Source organism: Rhipicephalus microplus, unplaced genomic scaffold, assembly GCF_043290135.1.
Source record: "Rhipicephalus microplus isolate Deutch F79 unplaced genomic scaffold, USDA_Rmic scaffold_993, whole genome shotgun sequence".
NCBI classification, from domain to species: Eukaryota; Metazoa; Arthropoda; class Arachnida; order Ixodida; family Ixodidae; genus Rhipicephalus; species Rhipicephalus microplus.
In genome coordinates this window covers 823-23,578 of record NW_027465543.1, presented here as the reverse complement: position 1 = coordinate 23,578, position 22,756 = coordinate 823, and the positions used below count along the sequence as shown (strand labels likewise).

The 22,756-nt window shown below is 46.0% G+C and overlaps 1 pseudogene; it reads right to left on the bottom strand.

The window, feature by feature from the left end:
* Positions 1–1,543: 1,543 nt before the first annotated feature.
* Positions 1,544–19,607, bottom strand: LOC142795989 (D-aspartate oxidase-like; annotated as a pseudogene).
* Positions 19,608–22,756: the final 3,149 nt, after the last annotated feature.

Here is a 22,756-nt window from a genome sequence, read left to right as displayed (position 1 = left end):
AACACACTCGACGTTTCGAAACGAATACACACAAAACTCTCTCGCTGTTCTTCTTGGCTTGAAAGATCTAGTTTTAGAAAAGTAAAGTTACATTTGAATTCGATCACAAGTAGCACAACGGTTTAGTCAAGAACATGGAATAATTGCATGCAGGGGCTGCAGCTGTGAATTGGTGAATTGTTTTTCCGTAATGAGGTGTGTTCAGTGAATGTAGCCGCAGGGCTCTGACGCTTTGTACGGTTCGCCGTTGTAATGTGATTTGTTCGGCATATGTTATGCAAGAGTCATTAGAATACCTTTTTTTTTTACAACTCCGCTTTCGGCATGATTGCTGCTTATAATTTCAAGTCGTTTTTTTTTTGTAACATCTTCGGGAAATCAACAGGTGTTCTTTTCAACCCTGTATGAAGAGTCTTAGGTACACCGTATAGTACAAATCTATATTTTTAAGCCAGCTTTGACAAATCAAAAAGTGGCCTTCCCAGTATTATATGGTTGATAGTGAGTCTTTATGCCCGTAACAGTGCTCAGTGGAATTAAGCACAGACTCCCCCCCCCCCCCCCCGCATCTGAACACCCAATAGGCGAGAGGTAACTAATTAATAATAAAAACGAACTTTTTGAAATGCTTACGAAACTATTGCTGCCTCAGAAGCGATCGCTGAGTATATAAATTTGCATCTTATGGTGTACATATAGGCGCTTCATGTCTAGTTCAAGAGGATGCCTATATGTTCGAAAATACCAAGCAATTCGGGAGGAGAAGCAGCAGTCATGCCTAAAGCGGAGTTTCAAAAAAGGAGGTGTTACGATCACATGTATTTCAGGAATCTGACCTCTGCGGCTACTGTTTAATGCACGAAGCTATGTCTATGCATTTTTAAACAATAATGGCGACAGACGTGCCCTAGTTTAGCATTGCTAGAGCTGTTTACATTTTTACCCCCGGCAATCCGACAACCAAACACAAGCTTTAGCAGTCAGCGCGTCATTTTTTCACTTTGCTTCTTTTCATGCCTTGCGTAGCTTATTTGCTTTGGGACTAATCCAAGTGGAGGGGGAGGGGAGTTGCGTTGTGTGAGTCTCTTGCTTTAATGTCTCATTTACGTAGTTAGGGGGGGGGGTTGACAACAGTAAAGCAGGGCTATAGTTACACGCCACGAAAACCCTTGACCTCTAACCACGCTTTTAACTTAATGCAAAGAAAAGAAACAACAAGGAAGTCCGCCGTGGTGGATCAATAGTCACGGTGCTTGGGTTTGATACCGGCTGCGGCAATCACATTTCAATGAAGGCGAAATGCTGCCGGTCCGTGTACTGCGTGATCTGAGCGCGCGTTAAAGAACACCGGCTGATCAACATTTCCGGAGCCTTCCTCTACGGCGTCCCTTACAATCGTATCTTCGTTCTGGGGCTTGAAATTGCTGCATAGTGAAAAACAACAAAAACCAACCTACAGACAATGTTACATGAGGGGTGCTGAGCGAAACGGGGCAACAGCATCACCGCTGGATGATCTTCGCAGCGTGAAACTGGCGGCATATTCATTTTTTTTTCTTCATTATTTATCATGTAAGACGCCGAGACGAAGTCGCACACAAAACCGTCTTCCGTAATGTGTCACACTCTCGGAAGGCCGGCAGATCACAGCTTGGCTCTTGTCTTGAGCGAGTCCAGCGAACGCTCGCTGATCGCGCCTCGCACCAGGCGAACCACGTCGCCCGCACATCCCCAGGCGATGGTGATTCCCGAGCCTCCGTGGCCGTAATTGTGAATGACGGGGACCTGCGCCGAGGTGACGTGACAAAGGACATTTAACGCCGTCCCGTTCACCACGCAAGGGAACAGTCGGACATGTTTCTTTTTTTAATCTGTGATTCAGTTGGCACTGCACAACATTACTATCTCAACCGAAAGGTTGCTTGTAATATAAAATCAAATGGCCGTCAGCTCTACGTGTGGTTAGGATACCTCTCAAGCCTTTCTCACTGACCCATATATTCTTCGGCACACAGTAAACACGCAGCTGTCTATCCTTTTTATTTTGTGTATGTCGTCACAGCCTGCGCCATTCATAATGCAGTGCTCCAAATGGGATACTTTTCTTCAGACAACCTTCCAGTATTGTTTTCTCTATTCAAGAAACGACTAATGAAGGGAAATTAATCAATGACTCAGAAGGCATTCCACGACTCGAATTGGCGACAATGGAGATAGACAATAGAAAAGAAAACGCAAATTGGTCAACCAGAATAACTGAAAAAACTTTCAAGTTCAGTTTCACTGCACCACAATAATTACTAGAGGCCACTTTTTCTATATAACAAAACTACGGTGGGTTCTACGTACGAAAAACTTCCATTCTACAATTTGGCATTACCGCGTAACTCAACTAAATAGAGAAAATAATTATTTATTTGTCTTTATTACTGCCCAAAAGATTGTCGTTAACCATTTAAAAACCGCTGGCGCTACTGATAAAGCTGTTGTGAAGGCAGCGAGAAATGCCCGTTTTTCCTGATTTTTAACAATTATTGACGCATTTCATGAAACACCAGGTATAGGTACTGAGAGCGGCGGCTGAAATCTCCAGCAAACTCACTTTAATATTAGGTGGTTTAATTATAGCTATAAAATAAAACAACGGCTACATCCAGGCACCATGCGGAAGCGTTGGGTCAGTGACATTCTTTTATTGGCGTATCTGAATTGCTAATCGTGACGGCTTACTGCTCTTCCATAGTTCAGACTCCTAATCGTTACACTTTTTCTAAGCACATTGCGCATATCGTTTGCAAGAACAGTGCATAGATTTTTTCGTTGATTTCCGTGACTTGCAGGGTGTTGTCATGTCAAGGAAAGCTACAAATGAGTGTGAAATCGCGACACTCCTTGTCGGGTGAGTTATTTGCCCGGCATGATGTTCCCATAGCGAAAAAAGCGGGTCTATGAGAGCAATCAAAAACTGGGTGCACACCTTTCTACCACCATGTTTGAAGGTGAGATCCTCCCGCTCGATCCTGACAGGATTCCTTCCGGGACGAAGGCCCACGAAGTGTCCTATCACCTTGGCATTCTGCACATTGTTCCAGTGGAAAGACGCGTATCAGGGCAAGCGTTTGAACCACTATGTCCTCACGCATATTTTCGTATCTCGTGAACAGACAGTTATAGCAAGAAGTTAGAGTGAACTGAGTGCACTGATCGTATCGTCTCAAACATAATACGTCCAGTAAGTTCTCATAATGTATCAATACCAGCTTGTCGAAACATTGTCTCTTGTGGACACGACACTATACAAGTAGCACGTTTTCTTCATAACGTCTATATTCTGAAATCGACTGGAGTGCAAACTTCTTCTTTGTACTTTTAACACATTTGGGGAGGGGTTTTCAATAGTCAACTTACGTCCACATATACGTTTGTTCTAATTCTACGCGACCTCGATGGGTAATACCATGAAGATGAGAAAAAAAGTCAATAACCGCCGTGGGGAGGGTAAGGGGGGAGTCCTTTAATTTTGCATGTTTACAAGTGATGAGTGACGTGGCCTTGGGTGAGGGGGTGCATCATCTTCAACGATCAGGCAGCCAGTGCACAATTTCAATGAAAAAAAAATAAATGTTTCACCTCAAGGGCGAAGCAGTTAGTGCGATGTTAAACGAAGCCGGAACCTCGTTTTAATGTAGTCGAATGCCACCCCACAAAGCGATCGCTTAAGAAAATACAGTCGCTTCAAGAAGAGCAGCCGTTTTCGCACAGTCTCTTCACGTCGAAAGCGAAGCATGTAGAAGGATATACGAACCAACTGCTGATGCCTGCCGTCATAGCGCACGCCATTGATCCCAATTGAACCCTCATAAGCATGGAGTTGCCTATATATACACTAGAGGAGACTCTGGCACTAGAGTGACCATGGCAGCTTCAACTCATGGCGCTTCAGTGAGCATAGGAATGATGGGTAGTACATGAATTCGTACTTCACGTTCCGTCTGGCTTCGCGTGGCTTGAAGGTGCTTTGTCCTGGAACAACAATCGGCAATAGTGTATCAGTTACGCTTCACCACCGTAATTTTTTAAGCTTGCCAATTCAAATCTGTTTGCGAAGTTCAAAACGGTCTGTTCTTTTATTTGAAATAAAACCTAAACACTACAATAAACGAAGCCACCGCTGCGTTTGAGGCCCGCAAGCACGACGAATAGGCAGATCCATGTGTCTACCCATCATTCCCATGGTCGCTGAACGATAGCAGTGCCAGAGTCATATCTAGTTAATTTTGGGAAACTATGCTTATAAGTTGCTGCTTGAGCGGAATATTTCTCTCCCCCCACCCCCAATTGCTCCTTCATGCTCAAGTACGGCGGGACGATTCCTCTGCTTCGGCAGCAACTGGTGACGTTCGTTGTGAGTAGACATCACCGCAATAAGCTTTAGTGTCCCGGGCTATCATACGCCATGGACGGCACAGGAAAAGATCAGGTTTTGAAGTTCGCTGATCAGATGAACTCGTCCGACAGTAATTAATGCGAAAGCGGCAATCAGTACTGTAATAAAATGTTCGCAGCTGTCAGAAATTTAACGCTTATCTAATGCAGGAGTCCAAGATACATTATGATTTGCTAACATGTAGTAGCTAGAGGCTTATACACAACATGAATATACAAACCACACCAGAGAAGAATTTGATCAAAAATACAAGGGCTTATACGCAACACAAGTAATGGCATGTCGTGCGCATGCAGACAACGGGTCTTTATAAAATTCCCACAATCTTTCGCATTACACAAACGCATGGCATACCTTGAGACTCGGGGCAAGCTCGAGGCAGCCATTCCAGATTTTCCTGCCGATGTCCCTGTCTGGAATGAGCGAAGTCTGATCCACGTCCTTGGTGCCGCCCAACATGACGTCATCGATGCTGAGTACGAGAGCATAAGCCGACTTTCGTTACCATAACGATGATCAGTGCATAAGCGTTTTATTCGTTTCGTGATCGGCGTTGTTCTGTGAGACTGCTGTATTATGGAGAGTCTTTTACCTATTGGCCGAGACGTGGCTATTACGTCGGGACTCCTGAGTTATACTTTGTCGTTTGAAAACACAGCATACAGAAACGTCCTTTGGCCTAAGAAGCATTGTCAATTGTTGTAAGCGCTATAAATAGGGAATCAGCATGAATGAAACGGTAGCTGGTGGTGAACATCTTTATTGGTAGGAACGCTGCACTATATGAAGCACGCCGAGAGGAGGGCTGAATGGAGATACACAGGAAGATATTCCGGAATGCAAGCGTCAAAATACATGTGCTGTAAGCCTAAAATACAGATACTGATATACGTTTGTTTGGGAATCATGGGATATTTCAAAGATACATTTGTGAAAAGGCTGGAAAAGTATCTCGGAATACAGATTAAAAAAATACACACACTGTTACTGGTATACTTAATATTTCGGTGAGGCCCTTCGAAAAGACAATTATTAAGTGCCGCTTAACATTGTGGATATTGTTGCAGCGTATGGAAACTTGCAAGTAATCTTATCAACAACAAACAGCATTGTGTTGAGAGACATTTGTTTAACACAGAAGATCTGCTTTGCTGAGAGGAGTGTTCCGTTGACTGCCCTAAGGCAACAGAGTTTTGTCAGTCTATAAGTTAAAAAGCGTTGTCCCGGCCTTAACACAAGACTCGCGAGCTCACCAAGTGACAAAACATCAGCTAACTTAGAGGAACCTGCCCATTTCTTTTGTATGGGTCATTTCTGAAGGCAACGTGAGAAATGTTTCGAGAAACATGTCGATGCTGATCTCAAGAATTACTAAAATGTGAACGTCAATACTGCGAGATCCATTTTTTAAAGTGATTGAGGTCATCCAGACAACACAAAACATCCTCGAGATAGCCTCAACTGGTCAAGACGTCCTCGTGGTATAGAGTAAACCCCTAGGACAACCTTTGTACAACCGTTGTCGTAGTCATGTCTGTGCAGCTCATGAACATGCTCACGAGCATACTTATTAAACAAAGAATGACGAGGCAAAGATGGTATGCGGGCCGAGCCGCTAGCGAGAAGTCATATCCGCGGGGCGCGTGTTTCGGACTCGCGGTCTCTGTGATAAACGTTAGCGAGACGACATTTATCGAGGAAAAAAAAAAAAGAAAGAACTCACTTTGGTATAACGTGGAAGTCTTCCCCCGCTATGATTGCGTGCTTTATCCAAGGGGCGTGGACCTATAGCGAGAACGAAAGATGACAGGACTGCAGAGTGAGAAAGAGAGCAACATTGTTCGGTACACAATCTCAAAGTAGTGCTTTTTCGTTTTCTAACTAGCCTTATTCTGGACGAAGCAACAAAAAATCGGATTGATCATAAACAATGAGATATAAATCCGTGCAGCAGAGTTCAACAAACAGTCCACCCAACTTTGCCAGACACAATGCACAATGGCAACAGAGAGCGAAAACGGCACGAGTGTGCAGTCGATAGCGGAGGTTTTCGAAACGCGTGACCTATAGTGAAATCTTTGGGTGGCTGTGGTGAGCACAAACTTTCGCTGTTGTACGCACTCGGCAATTTGTCTGCCCATGGTTAAACATGCAAGTAGCTGACGTCACTGTGCATTCTTACCCACTGTGTAAGCACCAATAACCGCTTTGTTCTAGGTATGAAGTCGACATCCCGTGTAGGCAAGTGTGAAATTGGACGCACAGACATTGTATGATCGCTATTTTTTATATCACAGAATGGCGCGCTGTATTTTTGTTTTCTCCTTGTCATATAAGCGTCGCTGATTTTTCGTAGTGCGGCTAAAGTGTTATTAACGTAATATGGAACGCCGTTAATTTCTTTTGGTGATCAATCCTTTTATTATGCAAAAGCGCAAATGGTCATAGGAGTGAAGAGGACGAAGACCAGTGATAGCGTTCGCCATGGACTCTATGGAAGTACAGTAGTCAGCTTTTCTGTCAATATATTCGTTACCCCTCTCCACTGATGTGGTTTATTCCTCAGCATTGTTAAATCAAGTGAGTAAGTACTATCAGAACACCAGGTAAAAAATGAATGGTCTGTCGTTTTGAAAATAACGTAACCCAGTTTAGGTCACCAAGGCGACATTTTCATCACAGTCACAAAAGTGTACAGGAAGCTTATCAGGTGAACCACTGAGACAATCCTTCGCTCGGGCAGCCGTTATGAGTAGGACGATGGCAACCGAAGTAAGAGAGAAGTGAAAGGCGAAGAAGCCATAGTATCTCACCCTGATCGTTTGGCCTCGGATGGCGTGCACCTTGGGATCATGGACAAACGTACCGGCGCCGAAGCCCGTGCAGTTGACGATGACGTCATACTCGCCTGCAAGCTGCAAGGAACAGTTGTATCGACAGAGCTTCACAATCGTGTCACGTGGTCGTGACTTCGACGAAACCAGCAGAGTGCGTGTCAAAGAAGAAACTTTATTTGGCCCAACTTGTGGCCGCGAAACTGACCTTGACAATCTTGAGAAAAACGCGAGATTTTCTCGAGTCGATGTGCGTTTGAAGTGAAGAACGATTTGCGAATTTGAAAACGCGAAGGGTCGAGCCGAGGAGCGTTTTAGAATTGATTTGATTGGTTTGTGGGGTTTAACGTCCCAAAACCACCATATGATTATTAGAGACGCCCTATAGTGACGGGCTCGGGATATTTCAACCACCTGGGGTTCTTTAACGTGCACCCAAATCTGAGCACACGGGCTTACAGCATTTCCGTCTCCATCGGAAGTGCAACCGCCGCAGCCGGAATTCGATCCCGTGACCTGCGGATCAGCGGCGAGTATCTTAGCCACTAGACCACCGCGGCGGGGCCGTTTTTGAATACGGGAGAGAAGATCAGGAGAGCTATTATCGCTGCGTTCAATTCGTGGACATGTCCAATTCGACCTCCCCTGATTGGCAGGAGCTGGCGAGCAGCGCACCGCCTGTTTACGGCTTTTATTCTGCAACGTCGCTTTGACGCCACGCAACTTTCACAACTGTCGACACAAATGAGAAAGACGGAATGCCTTTCCCATCAACAAATGCTGCGCCCATAGATCCGCTTTTGGTCGCACAACTCCGAGGCCGTCCTTTCATCACGTTAGCCCTCGTATTAGGTTTAACGTGGCCGCCCACCTGAAGCCCATGAAAGATCGGTACGCATTCCCTGCATCGCTCTTCAAACATTTCAACGCGTTCATACGCACGTCAAGCTTGTTTAGGAGTCATGTTACTTTACATTTTGTCTACATAGTTTTGTTGTACACAGTAGGAATGGGCTGGCGGGTTCGGTGCGTCGACGTGGTCAAGCGCACAATGACGTCAAAAATAGGCGTATTTTTGCGTTACTGAACGCATTCCGACGAGTCGGACATGTCCATGGATTTGAAACCGCGAGAATAGCTCCACAGACTATTATAGCAACACAAACTGACACTCACGGCGCTGAATAGAGCGTCGGCCGTTGATAATATCACCCTTGGGTACGCACGTCGGCACGTGTCGTCGAACATTCGAGAATCGAGCGTTATCTCTGTTGGCCGAGCTTGTTCCAGAAAATGAACTCAGCTGTTAGCGTTTGTGCGCTTAAGCCGGACAGATGATCGGAAAATTATATAGAATTCTCTAGCCCTCTTATTCATAAACGCTCCTCGACTCAAATAACGTCATTCACTTGACAGCGTTCAACACTGCGCCGCTGACTGAAAGTGACTGCGCGTTTCTCAAGGATCGCTGCAGATTATCGCCGATATGCAGTGACTTGCTCAGCCTGGAGACTGTGCTTCCGTCGAATTTCTCACCTCAATGTGAAGCGTATGCTGTAGGTCCGTGTGCTCAGATTTGGGTGCACGCTAAAGAATTACAGGTGGCCAAAATTTCTGGAGCCCTCCACTACGGCGTCTCTCATAATCATATGGTGGTTTTGGGATATTAAACCCTACATATCAATCAAATCACAGTGCAGGTTCTGCACCAATGAAACAGGCACCCGGTACCACATGGCGTGCGAATGTCCATACAATTTACCTTTGCAACTCAGGATACAACACATCAAGGAAGGGTGGGAGGTAGTTCCCTCCAGCTCGGATACGAAGAGACAAGAGGCCCTCGAGACAAGGGCGAGGAAAGCGGCCCATCCACTTACTGATCTACTCTAATGAACGTTTTATTCTCTCAAAGTGAAGCGTTCAGTGAAGGGACGTTCAAGAATACGGGGATCAGATACTTTGGCGCATATCTCGCAAGGTAGTATATATCTACAAGACAATACGGTAGCAACATATAGAAAGGAGCGCACTTCCTAAGGAGCCGCAAGTCTTGACACCTCATGAGGCAGCACGTTAATGATAGACTCGAGAAGTGTATGTTGGGGGGCTAGTTGGTAAGACATTACTCAAAAATATATATAACTGCGCTAAAGACGAGACAGGAGAAATGAAGTGGCAGGATGGCTGCAGTCCTGACCACTTCTATCGTCCTGTGCACTTCGTTTCTCGTGTCTCGTCTTTAGCGCAGTTAATTTTTTTCCTTAATGATGGGTGGGACATGTATTTTCCCGAACTTTCGTTCTTTCGGCTTCATCTCCATGGCCTGGAGCCACTTTTCCACAACACGTAGTTCAGCCAAAGCTCAGTAGCCCTATACCTCACCAGCTTGACCATTTTAGTCTCACCAATTTGAGTTACATCAGAAGGTTCAGAACAAACCATTTTTTCTTTAAAAGAGCGGAGCTCTTTCGGCTTTTCATTGCGCTGCGGGTAGTGCGAACAGGATGTATCATCATCTTGAACTGGTGCACACTCTCTTTGTCGTCCTCTGCTTCACTCCCACAAAACGTGCGCCAATTCGTGATATCACGCATCACCTGTCGTAACGCGACTGAAATCACGTAATAACGTTTACTATAGCATTAAGTCACGTAACTAAAATCACATGACATCACTTGTCATCTAGTCAAGGAGATACGGCTAGTCAGCTATACTTGCGGACGTGCACGTTGAAGAACCCCAGGTGGTCGAAATTTACGGAGCCCTCCACTACTGCGACTCTCATAATCATACGGTGGTTTTGCGGACAACTTTTCTTCTCAACGAAGGGAAAGCTATGGGGATGGAGCTACTGCACATGTACTCCTCTGCCAAGCAGTTCGGTTCAGCCGGTGCTTGGAATGACGCGCGCGCGTTCAACTAACACTGCATTCAATTTACTGTGTCGCCCTAGACAGACATTTTTCAGGAAGTTGTCACAAGCTTCTTCGGTGAGTCATCGAAAGTAGCTGGAGGACGACACAAAGAAGAAGGCGCCGTTTTGACAGTGAGGTAAAACGAGCGACGCTTTTAGTAGTGCGAAAATCCGAAATTACACTGCATGAAGTAAAAGAATTATGAATGTGTCATTGGTGTGTTTTGCGTCTCCTTATAAACAACATCCCGTAGAAAACAAACTGATGTTCAGAAGAATGCGTTGCTGGGCTAGGTGGCCACTATTGCCAGCTGCGCACGTTTGTAAGAAGGTCGCAGGTTAGGTCCCTGCCCACGGCAATTTATCTTTTCGTCCATTTTTCTTTCTTCACAATTACGTTATAATTACTTCTAATAACATCCTCCATACTTTCCTTGGTATAATTTGATTGTCACTTCTCATTAATAATGTGTCTAACACAGAAAACGAGCTCTTAAATTTACCCTTTTTTCCCTTCAAGAATAAACAAAGCCGCTCGAGTGTTTGAAGCCGCAAGCACAAAGTTGGGTGAAATCAGTGCACTACCCATCACTCCCATGGTGGCTGAAAGGTCACAGTGCCCGAGTTCCCTTGGGTAAATATTGCAGGAAAAGCTTCGGAAGGAAAGCACTACCAGTGTTCGATGTTCTTAGATGTAGATCCCTTCCAGCGAAGCACTGACCAAGGCGGCACGTCGACGTGCGTGGAGCATAGTGGGTCATTAGGGTGAACTAGTAAATAAATAAACGAATAAATGAATGAATAAGTATGGATAATTATATAAATTCACGTCATCTTCCCAAAGGTATACCTAATGGGATGCCAAGCAGCAGCGTTGCACACGAGTGGCGTCACGGGTTGAACGGCGCGAACGCAGGTGCTGCGGTGAGCGCTGGAAGAAACGTTTGACGCGACGGCTGGTGTGGGTCTTGTCGTTTCTTCAGAGTGGACCCTGTCACTGGACCGGTGCTGACGCGCGTTTTGCCTTGACTACCATGGCCTTGGGATCGGTGAAGTGCACGTTGAGAGGTTCCCGAAGACATTCGACGTCGAAGTCGGCCAAGACTATATCGATGCATGTTCCCCTTAGGCCGCGTTCACACTGAGCATTCCGGCCGCCGAAAGTGCTCCGAATCCGGTTCGGCGGCAGCGAGATCCGCCGAAAGAGCCCTCTCCGCGCCGATCGCTCTCGGACCGATTTTTGCGGCGTCTGCCGCCGAATCGGTCACCGCGGACCAATAGGAGCGCTAGCCAAGGAATTTTGAAAAATGGCGGCCAAGCCCTACTCACCTGTTGTGTCGCAGTGCACGTAACTGAATGTTGTAACCAACGGGAGTTTAACCTACTCTGTGCCTACTTCGCCTCCGTATTTCGTGAAAGAGGTGACCGAGCTTGCTGTTGACGGGACCGAGCTTGTTGCGGTCTTGCAGAGCAGAACGAACCCACCAACGCTGTTGGCGTCGGTGGTTTTTCTGCTCTTCGTGCATTACAAGACAGCCCCTTGCCAGCAAAGTAAGCAGTACTGTCTTTTCTTGCTTCTTGCGTACGAGAATCGTCGAAGTATACACCACCGGATAGCGTAGTAGCGTTTGCGAGCCGCGACAACAACCGGGTGACAGCGCATCCGTCCAGCATTCGCCCCATGGTGAATGGCATATTCGGCGGCGCGGGGCGCGTCCAGTGCGAACGACGCTGCGTTTCGGCGGCAGGGGAATTTCGGTCGCCGTAGAAAGCGGATGTTTCAGTGTGAACTAGGCATTATCGTGGTGGATAGTTCCCGTTCTGCCGACACGCTCTTCAGCGGGGCGGCAGCTTCGGGCGCTGCGACGAGCACGCCGCAGGCGAGGAAGAGAGTGACGTCAGCGCGCACATGGAGGGGAGCGTGACGTCAACGCGCAGCTGCGACATGACCGATTTGGCACTGATCCAACAACTGCGGCAAAGGGAGTGCATTGCGGCGCGTTCGTACGGACGCACGGAGAGACAGCGTTACACAGGCTAGTCAAAGAGCTGCTTCGCATATAATCAATATTTGTCGCAGCTTGTGAGGGAATCATCTACACAGAAAACCGTGCCAATATAATACGAAATTTTCGAGACGCACCCTTGACTGAGTGAAAAGTGAATGTATTTTCAGAAAATCTTTAAAAAACTGGTACCGATTGAGACGCTGCCGATTTATCCCCGCTGTAATACACGACGCCGAGCCACAACTCATACAATCACTTCTGCAGAGATATCGCTGCGGGATAGCACGCCAACATGGAGGAGGTGCTGGCACGCGCAAGGGAAGTTTTTATCTGAAGGAACGAGTGCCCGGCTGCTGCTATACTCCGATCGGATGCGTGGTGTTGTCCTCCACGTGCAATGATAAGATGCGCGGCTAAAAGGTCGACTGCACAATGCCCACAAGGAAGCGAAACACACTGCCTATCGATGTCAATTAGACGTAGTTCGACTGCGGCTTCTTGTCATGGCATGTGCACTGTGGAGCCTAACATATGAAATGAAGACAGAGGTGTTTGGAAAAAAGGTAGTTGGAGTCGATGCCTGTGGGTATATGTAAGCAGCCATTACTGGAATTCGGCCTATAGTTGGGATCAGATTTGTACACGCCACAGAAAATAAGTAACCAATCACAATTACTACTTTTCTTAAAATGATTGACAGTAATCAACGAAAGCCCAGAAAAGTAACTGAGCGATTGCAGAAGTGTAATCGATTATGTTAACGTTAGCTCTGTTCGAAATTCAATTGCCGTAACACAATAACGTAAGTTCAGTCGGCCTACAACGAACAACTGTAGTTCGCATGCCATATGGAAGACTGGAGGCTTGCATGAAGTAGGGGCTTTGGTTATATTGTGTTACATATTCCTAACCATCAACGGGCGTTAATTCTCAAAGTTGTTACTAATTCTTCCACGCTTCCTCCTAAAGATGTCGGCTGGTATGCACTGAACGCTCTTGCAATGCATGCGCTGGAGGGAAGGGTGGGATAAAATTGCAGCAGCACGTTGCGCACCCGCTGGTAGCTGCGCAGCACTTCGATGCTAATTTCCATGTCATTTATGAATCGTCGCACTTCGCTGTTGCTGGCGCTCTGGTAGGTTTTGTAGGTAAGGCGCCAACGTGAAGGTAAAAAAAAAAGGGGGCTATGTAAGGGTCGACCTCCCGTCTGACAGGACGGGGGGTCCCTATAGAGTGGTATCATTTTTTGGAACGAGAAGTGCAGTAGAAGGCTGACAGCATTTTCTCTTTTTCGCAATAAAAGCTACCGTAATAATGAGCAAACTCGCCCTACAAGTCACTCTACTGAAGTAAAAAACTGGCTGCAATTTGATCGTGGAAAAAAAAGGTGATTTTGTTTTGTGATTGATTACCGTTAATCAATGACAAGAAAGTGTAATTGAACTACTCAGAATATTAGGTTGAAAATGTGCTAGATTATATTACGAAAGCACAAGAAAATGTAATTGATTACTTGTAACGCGTCCTGCAACTCTGGTTGTAATAAATTCGTCTTATCAATATTTACTTTAAAACGCTAAGACAACACAAGGCCAATATGCTCCTCATTGTGTTGCTGTTCTTTGTTCCTGTCTTTTCTCACAAACATTGTAAACACAGGTGGGCATGTGCATGTGTTTGTTCAAAAGAGGCGAACTATGGATGTTCCCCATCTGCGGTGCGTTGACTTGCGCATTCACAAAAGATTATGTGTTATCCACGCTCAACCGTTCTCCAACGAGCCTCATATTGCGATCATTCGTGAAATGTTTCAGAATTCGAGAACGTAAAACCCCAGAACGACTGCGTGTGTGTACGATACAATATTGGCGTGTACTTGTAACATTGTAACAATGGTAGCTTTTGGCTAGTTATGGAATGTAAGCACATTCAAAGCGTGTGGCCTCCACTACAAAGACATTCGAATGCACAAGAGAAAGAAAAAGTGCAAACACCTATCCTTCCTGTGTGTGTGTGTGTGTGCCTCCGTCAACCATCCAAGTACCATATATTCTAGTCAGTGTACGTAAACCCGCTAGGCTTACAAATGCAACAGTCTTTCACTAACCTCTTCAAGACTTTTGACTCTGCACTGCTGCAGGCGTCCACCACGGCTCTCGAGACTGGAATTGCTTGGGAAAAAAAATTAGCAGGTATTTTGGATTTACGTCTAATTCAGCATGTTCAATTTTGATAGCGATTGTATAGACACTCTCGGCTGGCTTTAGCCGTCGCCGTCATGTCACGTATAAACTAGCAACCGACATCTGCCCGCCCATATGTATGTTCTATTTGCGAGCGAAAGCGCCGCTGTCGACGAACGCAGCTGCAGCAGAAATGAAACAAGCCGGCCATCTCGGTCGCACGGAGGGTGCACGCGATAACATCGCCTCGCGTGCTAGTGCTGCCGTCGATGATTTTTCCTCAAGCAGAGATGGAACGCCCCGTATGTCTTTCATCGGGCGAAGGAGCGTGAAAAGTTGCCGGTGGGAGAAGCCGAAGAGCTACTGTGTCACTCGTGGTGCAACTGCGAAACTTGATCAAAAGGACGTGGTAATGCGCGCTCCTATCCTTGTACGTGCCATCTTACTGCTTCCTCTTGCCTCTTACTTCGGGTTGAAACGACAGACTGCAAACCGCTTCGCTCCCTGGAGCGGCCGTATACCCTTTCGCCAGCTTTCAGGGGGGCTACGGGAGGTCGGATCCTAGTGAAGTTAGCTGCTAGCGTTAAATAATATAACATTCCAATTACTGGCTGACGCATTCATTTCTCCGTCCTTGCGTCAAACCTTAAGCGTTTCTTTTCAATCTACTCCTATTATCTAGAGCACGTACTTAATGCGTTTTCTCCCCTTCTATATCCTCTACGTAGTTGTCACTTTTATTGCATATTGATCACCGATGTATTGTTTGTACTTACCTTCGGCAGGTAATAATATTCGTATGCCTTTTTATGGTATTTCGTTATAATTGCGTTGTTTGATGTGTGATATGTGAGTTCGAGTCCGTGCGAGGCTGAATGAGCTTCATATATTTGGCCGAGCTATGGCAGAATTACCGTATACGAATACCATAACCTCCAAAATTGCGGGCGCCGCACGCCCACCATCTCGGAGGTTTCGCAAATACGACCTACAGAGATGCATGTAGCTTTGATCTAGCATACGCAACGAAACCTTTTGGAACACCTGTTTTACAGTCCCGCGTCTTCGACTGCAACACTTACCGTTGCATGAGGTACGGGAGAAATTTCTTGCATTCGATTGTCAGCGAAATCACGTAGGTTCCGTACCTAAAATGAGATTAGGTCATATAAGTCACCTTGGTCGGTTATTCTGCAAACTGTCTGAAGAACACACTTTACTGTTGAAGCCTTCGGCTCATACAAGCAAGGTAAAACAGGAGGGAATGCGGGAAATGCAGGTTTGGATGAAAATCATCTAAAGGAAAGCTCATTCTCATGGCACATACCCGAACACTTAAGTAACGAGTACAAAAGGGAGCAAACTAAAAAAAAAACTAAGAAAAAGGACAGAAAACATGAATGTGAAGTCGGCAAGTATTATTCGTATAATTCTAGCCTAATTTAACAGGTTCGATTTTAACACCTTTATGTTTTAATTGCTGGGACGTGTGCCTCTATGTGCCTTTTCTTTCTTCCTCTCTCTTTCTCTCTCTCACTCTCTCTCACACACACACACACACAAAGCACTTGAGTTGTGTACAGATTACGACTGAGAAGTGTGGTCTGTTGGAACGGGTTTCAATTCATGTGTACCGCTCCGAATATCGTGTTTAAATATTCAAAATACAAGAAACCGCATTTCTTTAATTTGCACATGGTACATTTATTCGAATTCATGCTTCCCTTTCTGGTTAAGTGAACCTTAACACGTTATATAGAGTTTACCCGGTAATGTTTTCCTTTTCTTTTTTACCGCACTGCTTCGTATATGTGGGACTCACCTATATCTTTTCGGGAACGACGACAGCTCCAGAGCTGTCAGCTCTCTATAGTGGAAAAATGCGTCGGGCGTAGGAAGGCCGTGGCTGGAAAGGGGAGAAAACATGCTCAACGTTTCTGCGCTGCTATGGTAAATTTTAAACATCTGGATTCGCGCACAAGAGTGGCGTAGTCAGAACTTTTTTGGGGGTGGCATGAAATGCAATCATACTTTATACGTATGCTTGTGCAAGCGCTTACATGTATGTACGCTAAAGATTTTAGGGAGTTTGACCCCCCCCCCCCCCCAAATTTTATACCCGGCTGAACCAGCGGCGCAGTACATCTTTATTTCTATTGAAGAGTACTCAAGCACCAGAGCTCACGTCCGAAAAAAGCTTCGTTCAGTCTCAGCATGATCGATTTGCTGTGCGCTTGTTCCGAGATTATGTAGAAAACCAATTTATGAAAGTAACACTGTAAGGCACACAGGGTCACCAACATCACCCAAACATCTATATGGAAGAAGGTGTGTGGGTGTGTGGTGTCATCTGGCTAAAGCTAACGCTTTACTAAGCGGATTTCAGCGGTTAATAAAGGCATATATTAAGCCGACGTCGACTGCTAAAGTATCATTTTAGAAGCTTCCATTTGTACCAAGAAAATATGGGGAAATTTGTGTTTTAAGCGTATGAATGCTTGCCCCTAGTGCACTATAAACCAGTCGTATTGAGCGAGGAGTTGTGACACACGTCGCATACACCACCATCGTACTCCTCTGTGACGCAAGTGCCACTGCGGTTTCTTGCATGACACACTAATGTAGTACCTGAAACTCAGCCGACGTCAGGCGGACGCCGCATTTTCTTACTTTACAGCTAGACCGAGTGAGCCTATCAATCAACCAATCAATCAATCATCAATAATCAATCAATTAGTTATATTGATCATTATACATGTGTGGACCGATTATAGTCCCTGTAGGCCAATCAAGAGTTGTAGCAGAAGTCCGTCTTTTAACAGAAAGCAGTTTGTACTATTGAACTATAAGGCATCCGAATACATGCAACGAAATAAAAGTAAATTCAAACAAATTCAAATGTTACCATACCTTGGTTTACATATGCATGAAAATGCAAAAAGCACTACACGATAGTGATAGTAAAATTAACAGAGGTGTGAGTTTGCAGGTGGCGCGATACTTAACGAAAGCGAAACTGAGTGAGCGCCCACGTCGTTCTCAAAGGTGACATTTCGTGCGTGTTTGAAATTGTGCAGGTTGGAGTGTTACAATGCACAGGAGCGTGGAATGTCTTATATTAGCCCCCCCCCCCCCCCCCCGAATACTTAGGGGGAGGATTTCTCTGCGGAGAAATTGCCCCACCCTCCATAGATAGTGGTCGATCCCATAAGATGAGCTTAGGAATAACTGCCGAAAAAAATGACAGTGGAAGGGACGACGTATTTTTCACAACTGCCTTCGGTGTCTGGCTAAAGTTGGCAGTAAATGGTCCTTGGAGTGCAAGATCACCTATCTTCGGTCATCAACGTGAGAAAGCCAAGTGATTAAATGTCTAGTACAGTGTAATTGTCCCTCTTACATGATTAAGCTGATAAGGGTGGCCGATACTCGGGGGTTATAAACGTGTGCTGAAGAGTCCAGGAGGACATGTGCTGTACGGCATTAATTCTGGTGTTGCCACGCAGAAGCCCGAAATTTTGTTCGTACATGAAACAACCTTAATTGCTGCCTAAATAAAAGGTCGAATGTCAGTGGTATACCTACTGTGTACTCTTCCGTGAGGATGTAACCCGGCATGACGGCCAGACCTAGCTCGTTCGAGTCGGCGCTCTCCGCCAGGTGTCGGTAGAAGTTGAACGCGTCCATGCACCATGATCTATACAGAACACGAATTGTAAGATTACGGTTATCCTACAGCTGCTCCTGTTTGAACAGAAATGGTAGGCATGGTTCTTCGAGCTGACATAGTCCAACCGTACAACAATATCGGTCCATAACACAAATCAATGATTCAGGTTTTTTGGAAGCAAAGTGAATTAAAATTAAGACTTCCTCGCTCATTACGATAAAAGCGGAATGCTACAGGCCCGTGTACTTGAGCTTAGGTACACTTTAGAGATTTCTGTGTGATAAAAATTTTCGGAGCCCTCTACCATGGCGTCCCTTGTTATCGTACTGTGGTTTTGGGACGTAAAACCTCAACAACTAATACATTTCAAAATTTTCCGTCCTTGTTCCTAAAGCTTGGTGAAGCGGAAATTGTCACTGGCTAAAGTTGAAGGTAAGAACAAATGACACGTGAAATGCACAGGATGGTAGGCTCTAGACTACAGATAACGTTCATGCCAAAACACACAACTGTTAGGCAGAATTTGGAAGACGTTCGAGCTTCGCCTTCAAGAGTAGAACGAGATAGCTGATGATGATGATGATGATGATGATGATGATGATAATGATATGTGGGGTTTAACGTCCCAGAACCACCATATGATTATGAGAGACGCCGTAGTGGAGGGCTCCGGAAATTTTGACCACCTGGGGTTCTTTAACGTGCACCCAAATCTGAGCACACGGGCCTACAACATTTCCGCCTCCATCGGAAATGCAGCCGCCGCAGCCGGGATTCGAACCCGCGACTTGCGGGTCAGCAGCCGAGTACCTTAACCACTAGACCACCACGGCGGGGCGTAGAACGAGATAGCGTAATCGGACACTGCATCGCCTTGTAAATCGCGCGCCTGGCCTTGCTTTGCAATGGGTGCCTCAACCATGTCACTAGAAAAGGAAAGTCTCTTTAATCGACTGTTTCACGCTATCTATCAGAATACGTACAGTGCTATAACAGTAGCGAAGTGCCCTTCATAATCATCCGCAGCAGCAGCCTAACTACGCCCACTGCACGGCAAAGGCCTCTGCCATGTCCCACAAGTCAACTTGGTCCAACGCTTTTCTGCGGCCACGTTATACCCGCAAACTTCTAAATCTCATCTACCCACCTAACTTTATTTCCCCCACTCACGCGTGCTTGTAGTGCAGTGGCATGCGCGGAATACCCACTTCACTACAATTTATCCTTTCGCGAATTGACGGCGGTACCGGAACCAACCCGTAAAGTATAGACCATAACGTAATGACAATGATGGTGACTTGTCCTAACCTGAGCCTCTCCTCCGACACTCCGTGGACAATGTACGGGTTGAAGAATCCCGCCGCCACGTCTCCCGTGGTGTGCGGGCTGAAGTGCTCGGCGAGCACGGTCACGTGGTTGTTCTCGGCGCCACTTCCTCGGCAATGCGCACGGCGGCGCTGAGGCCCACGATGCCGCCGCCAACCACGGCCACTCGCAATGGTGACGTCATGGTTCTCTCCTGGATGGATCCACGAGCGGGAATGTTCTACCTGCGTCACGGAACGAATCGAGCAACAACAAAAAAATTGGGTGCGTATCTGCGCGCTTCGCTGCAAATGTCGTCGAAAGACAATGGCCTCCTGCCGGCCTTGTTTTGCGCATAGCATCGCATTTTCAGCGCAGCCTAAGAAACACTAGGGTCTTTAGAATTACGCATGTGTGTATTTTCTAGTTAAGGAACACACTGCCTAATACTTACGTATTGATGTTACGCCTCAGATATGCATAATATTTGCTTTTTGGTCGACTATGTTCACAACTATAAACGCAGTCACCAGTTAAAGATGGCTCGGCGTTCAGCAACGGCCTAAACTTAGACAAGGTGGCTGAATTGTTTCTTGTTACAGACACACGAAGAATTTTGTGTTTAAGTATTCCAAGAAAGAATATCGTCATTAAAAATAGATTATTAGTCCCTTTAACAGAATGACTGCCATTTGGGCATGTTGGTTTGCGTTTGCGATGGTGAAGTGCCAGAGAGAGAGAGAGAGAGAGAGAGAGAGAGAGAGTACATCTTTATTAGACTATTCTTCAATTATCGTCTTCGGGGTGGTCTGTGCCTTCCAGGAAACCGTAGGCTTTCGCCGCGTTGACGGCCCTCGCCACCCGCTGGTGCTGATTTCGATTGTGGCGTTGGCTAATGGCTCGCTCCCAGAGCCGAGTGTGGCATGGGTTGAATGCGCTAAGAGGTGACTGTGTACAACCCTCTACCATATGCCAAAGCGTGCCCCGTGCTTCACAATATTGGCGCTATGAGACATAGGTCGGTGAACTCAGTTATGATTCATATTCGTAGCGCAAAACGGAAAGACACAGAAGGAACACACAGACAGGACGGGCGCTAGACATCAACTGATTTTTTATTGAAAAAAAGACAAAACCATCGGACATGAGCGCATGCGCACATTCGCACTGTGGGGCATTTATTTTTTTGTCTATGTCACGTGTTACCACCCGGCATGCGCAAGATTGGCTTTCAAGTACTCAATATCTGGATGAGGCGACCGACGCAACACTGACGCATTTTATTTTATTCTCGTTGATAAACAAACGCTTCAATAATTAACTAGATTTAGGTGCACGATAAAGAACCCCAGGTGGTCGAAATTTCCGGAGCCCTCTACTACGGCGTCTCTCTTAATCATATGGTGGTTTTGGGACGTTAAATCTCACATATCAATCAATCAATCAAGCTTCAATAATTTCTCGCGTTGCCTTATGCTTGCCTTTTCTAAGCACACGTGTAAGTGGCGAATACCTGAGCACGACCACACCTGCGGCAATGATCCGCCAGATGACCCCCCCCCCCCCCCGCTGCCTGCGCGTCAACTGCCGAACGGTACTCTCGAAATCTGTCACTCATCAGTCGACTCACTCGGATTCACTCAGTCTAAGATCGAGCTGTGAGCCTGAATCCGAGTGAATCCGGATGAGTAAGATTTTGGTGAGTCCGAGTTAGTGTTGATTGATTGATATGTGGGGTTTAACGTCCCAAAACCACCATATGATTATGAGAGACGCCGTGGTAGAGGGCTCCGGAAATTTAGACTACCCGTGGTTCTTTAACGTTCACCCAAATCTGAGCACACGGGCCTACAACATTTTCACCTCCATCGGAAATGCAGCCGCCGTAGCCGGAATTCGATTCCGCTACCTGCGGGTCAGCAGCCAAGTACCTTAGCCACTAGACCACCGCAGCGGGGCTCCGAGTTAGTGTGCTGAGTATTATTTTTTGTGAGTGTGAGTCCGAGTGAGTGTACGGCTCAGTAAAATTTTGGTGAGTTGGACTCCGAGTGAGTCCATAGCGCAAGATGTACTTATTGGGGGAGTCTGAGTGAGTTACATTTTTTAACGTCGACCTATGGTGCTATCTACTCATTTTGACCATTATTTTGCGCCTTACGTGTACTCGCATTTACACTCACGTCTATTCACTCGTATTCGAAACCAGTGTCATATACAACGCCATTTCTATATTTACTGATCGCAGGCGCGAATTACGTAGAGGGTGCCTTGACCTCGCTACCTCCCCGCCAGCTCTTCCATGGAATCTTCTTTAAATAAATAAGTCTCACGTTGTCATCTCTTCGAAACAAAAATGATAATACAGGTTTGTAAGCACTTATAGATCGCCCTAGAGGGCTCGATATCAAAAGGCTTCAAGAGCTGCACGGACTAAGATAGTGGTGTTGAAAAAGATTGAAAGCATGGTCGAAAAAGCTCACTCGAGGCAAACGGACTCATGAGTTGACTCACTCGAACTAGGACTCAGATCGAGCCACGAGTCCAAGTCAGCTTAAAGCATGCAAAATATATTTCATAAATGAGTTTGAGTGAGCTCCACAGATTTTGCCGACCTTTGCTGTGAGGAGGCCAAGTAAAAGGTAAAGTGATAAATTCTAGATGGGTGACGGTAGATGTGGTTGACAGTGCTCCTATAGGATGCGTTCTTGAGCAGCGGGAAGAATCCTGGGTAGAGGTGGGAATATTATTCTTTGCATTCTGTATAGTGTAACGTGATGTTCTGACATGAGACAAAAGGGTGACGGTGCCAGGGTATACTTCCGCACTGCCTGGGGCTCGGTTAGTGAATCCACGAGTCGTGAGATGCGCAGTGTCCGTTGCCTGAAATGCCTTGAAGCGCTATAGAGAGAGAGAAAAAAAAAACGGATACTTTTGAAGAACACAGGGCAAGGCGCTTCACCGTTGGCATCACGACTCCTTAGTATAGTTTCGCTGCAATGTCGTACTGTCATCACAATCGGAGTCAGAAAGATGGCAGCTTTCTACGCACGCGTTCATAATGATGAAAACTTTATTTTGTTCCAAAGATCACAGTACCGGCAGCAAGCATATATGTGTGAATTCCGAATAAACGTTGTTGACAGTTTATTCTTGTCTTTTTAAAGTAAAAAAAAAAAAGGTTTAACATTGGGCAAATCGGTTCGTCGTGCTTATATGGCCATTACGGGTGAAAAATGGCCGAACGTACCGATACAATAGGACGTATAGCGCTAACTTCCAATTTAGTTTCTATTTTGGAAATTGCATCAAATGCGTGGACTTGCGCAAGCATGCACAAGACACTGAACGAATAGTCAAAATTTGACAACGCTATCGCAATGCCACAGACAAA